Raw genomic sequence first — 3506 nt, 5'->3', positions numbered from 1 at the left:
CAACCGGGGCTCCCAGGACCGCAGGCACAGGGGAAGCCTCCCCGGGCCCTCCGGACCCTGCCCCAGGCACCCTGCCACGCGGCAGGACCCAGGACGGAGCCCGGGGCAGGGAGGCCACCCTCCCCGGGGCCCCCAGGGGCCTGGCCGGAGCTCCTGAACCCAGACCAGCAGAACCCCGTCCCGGGCCTTTGGCAGTGCCGCAGGCCGGGGGATGGGGCCCGGGGCCGGAGACCCCGACCCGGGGCCCGGCCAGGCCCCTGGAGCCAGCCGGGGCTCTCAAGACCGCAGGCGCAGGGGAAGCCTCCCCGGGCCCTCCAGACCCCGTCCCGGGCACCCTGCCATGTGGCAGGACCCAGGACGGAGCCCAGGGTGGGGAGGCCGCCCTCCCCGGGGCCCTCAGGGGCCCGGGCCGGAGCTCCTGAACCCAGCCGAGCGAGGGGAGGCTCCCCGGCCAAAACGGAACCCCATCCCGGGCCTTTGGGAGTGCTGCAGGCCGGGGGACGGGGCCCAGGGCCGGAGCCCCCTACCCGGGGCCTGGCCGGGCCCCTGAACCCAGCCAGGGCTCCCAGGACCGCAGGCGCAGGGGAAGCCTCCTCGGGCCCCCCGGACCCCTTGTCCCGGGCACCCTGCCACGCGGCAGGCCCCGGGACAGAACCAGGGCGGCATCCAGGCCTGTCCAGCTGCCGGCTGAGGACCGAGAGGGGTCCCAGAGTACCCTGTCCCTAGTTATCCGGAGGAAGGCTACCCCCCTTTCTTGAAACCTGCACGCTCTGAGTGACGGAGAGGACCCTAGGGGCGAACGCGCCCGGCCTCCTGGAGCCCTGGTTGGCATACAGGAGGCCAATGGACCCTCATCGGGACTTCCAGGCCAGCCCAGCCATCTGGCCCCCCCTATTGGAAAGCATTGCGCGTGACCAGATGGCCGAGGGGAAAGGAGCGACCAGATGGCCGGCAACTGAAAGGACTCCCGTCTGCCCGCCCAGAGCCGAGCCATAGCGGTAGGGCTCCCGCCTGAACCAAGGGCTCGGGGGGCTCTGCTTCCTGGGGGGGCTCGGGGACACCGGCTGGGCCACAGGCACGGGGAGGACCGACGGAGCTCTCGGGCCCAGCGTCCCGGGGGGAGGACTGCCCGGGACCTGTGGAGCCCGTCCCTGGGCACTTTGCCACGCCGCGGGCCGGAGGAGGGAAGCCCCGGACGTCTGGGAGGATGTTGCCCGGGCACAGCCCATCTGGTCCCCAGCAAAGAACCGTCAGCCCCAGAGGGGTCTTCCGGCACACCCTGCCCCTACTAATCCCGAAGAAGGCTACCCCACTTTCTTGTAACCCGCGCGCTCCGAGTGACGGAGGGGACCCTCGGCGCGGAGGCGCCCGGCCTCCTGGAGCCCTGGCTGGGATCCGAGAGGCGAATGGACCCTCTTCGGTACTTCCAGGCCGGCCCGGCCATCTGGTCGCCCCATTGGAAAGCATTGCGTGCGACCAGATGGCCGAGGGGAAAGGAGCGACCAGATGGCCGGCAACTGAAAGGACTACCGTCTGCCTGCCCAGAGCCGAGCCATAGCGGTAGGGCTCCCGCCTGCCCACCCACGCAGGGCTCCAGGAGCTCTGCTTCCCGGGGGGGCTCGGTGACTCCGGGGCTGCAGGGCTCCGGGCCTGCAGGGCTCCGGACCTGCAGAGCTCCAGGGCTCCGGACCTGCAGGGATCCAGGGCTCCGGGCTGAAGGGCTCCAGGGCTGCAGGGCTTTGGGACTGCAGGGCTCGGGGGGGCTCGTAGACCCCACGCTGGGCCTCAGGCATGGGAGGTCCGGTGGAGCTCCCGGGGCCCGGATGCCCGCGGGACCCATGGAGCCCGTCCCGGGCACTTTGCCTCACCGCGGGCAGGAGGAGGGAGCACCGGACGCCCCGGGGAAGTGTCGTCCGGGCTTAGCCCATCTGGTCCCCACCTGAGAACCGCCATCCCCAGGAGGGGTGTCCCGGCATACCCTGCCCCTAGTAATCCGGAGGAAGGCTACCCCCCTTTCTGGTAAACCGTGCATACTGAGTGACGGAGGGGACCCTAGGCCCGGATGCACCCGACCTCCTAGAGCCCTGCGTGGGATCGGGGAGGCGAATGAGCCCCCATCGGGACTTCCAGGGCAGCCCGGCCATCTGGTCGCCCCATTGGAAAGCATTGCATGCGACCAGATGGCCGAGGGAAAGGTGCGACCAGACGGCTGGGACCGAAAGGACTCCCAGCTGCCCACACCGAGCCATAGCGGTAGGGCTCCCGCCTGCCCTTGCAGGACTCCGGGGCTCTGCACCAGGGACTCTTGTCCCGGGCAGATGGACACTTGGCAGGCCGCAGGACGTGGGATCCCAGACCCTGACCAAAAATCAGGAGGCCCGGGCCGGTCCCTGCTTCTCAACGCAGCCAGGCCGGGGAGATCGGGGAGCCTGCCCAAGTACAAGGGACCCCAGTCCCGGGCACACGGTCCCTCAGGTTGTGCGTTCGTTTTCCACAATTTCTTTCAAAATTCAGCGAAGAGGCATTCCGCAAATTCCGCCCAGCCCTATTACTATTACTAATGTATTACTAATGTATTTCTTTCTTTCTTAACTCAGCATGTGATACCAGTTCTGTGAAGCTTCTTTCATATATCAAAAAAATTAAAATGTTCTTGAATGTCTACTTGACCATTCGACAACTTGGCCTTTAGTCCAAATACAATTGTCATCTATATTGTCTTGGATTCTGTTAGTCGGCAAAATTACTTACATTAATAAAGTTTAATCCTGCGATTGTTTATATCTATAATTTCAGCAAGATTAATTATAAAAAGCAATGATCAATTAACAATTTAAGATATTGGATCACACTGATGGGACTTACTGTTTTCAGTATTTTTAAGCTGCCTTCTTTGTCCAGCTCCTGAAGGTCGGTGACTTCTTGGAGTCAGGCAGAAGAGAGGCGCAGCCAGAATGTAAATGCCAGAGTCCTAAAAGTGCACTTTGTTCTGCAAACAGGTTATGTACAGGACCCTTTTTATATTGGGAGGATCAGTGGGCATCTGTAGTCAGGGTCAGTGTCCTGGAGGTCGTCACTCCCTGACAATGATCAACACACTCTTCTGTTCAGTGTGCACGTGCAGGAATTGTAATTGGCGCCAAAACAGGATTACATTGGAAATTCTGCATGTCTTCAGAGAAACATCTGCCTTTTAATACTGCCTGGATTCATATGTTGGAGATCATGTACAAAAAGCACAGGTCGAAGTGAGTGGGAACTGCATTCAATTTCTATTTATAATTCCTACGGCTGGACTTCAAGACTTTGCTTGTAGCTTGGTTTCTTGAAAATATGTGGGATGGCCAGGAGCCACCTTCATTCTTCACAGAATACACATGAAAGGAAAATAAAGATATTTACAGGCACTGACTAGCCAGAACGTTTATGAATGTCTCACGAGCCACAAAGTGGCCCAGCAACCAGGAATGTCAATCAACCATCCACCAGGCAGCACCCCACCGAGG

At 62.0% G+C, this 3506-nt stretch overlaps 1 long non-coding RNA gene across 1 annotated transcript in view; it reads right to left on the bottom strand.

The window, feature by feature from the left end:
- The window catches only part of LOC146772561 (uncharacterized), a 9022-nt gene extending 6029 nt beyond the window's left edge, over window positions 1-2993 (bottom strand). Inside the window, exon 1 of the long non-coding RNA XR_014972368.1 lies at window positions 2866-2993. This is a non-coding gene — a long non-coding RNA (uncharacterized LOC146772561). The remainder of the gene's footprint in view (window positions 1-2865) is intronic.
- Between the last annotated feature and the right edge of the window lie 513 nt (window positions 2994-3506).

Source organism: Triturus cristatus, chromosome 12 (assembly GCF_964204655.1).
Source record: "Triturus cristatus chromosome 12, aTriCri1.1, whole genome shotgun sequence".
NCBI lineage: Eukaryota > Metazoa > Chordata > Amphibia > Caudata > Salamandridae > Triturus > Triturus cristatus.
Note: the sequence above shows the minus strand (reverse complement) of the source record. Positions and strands in the feature narration are given on the sequence as shown.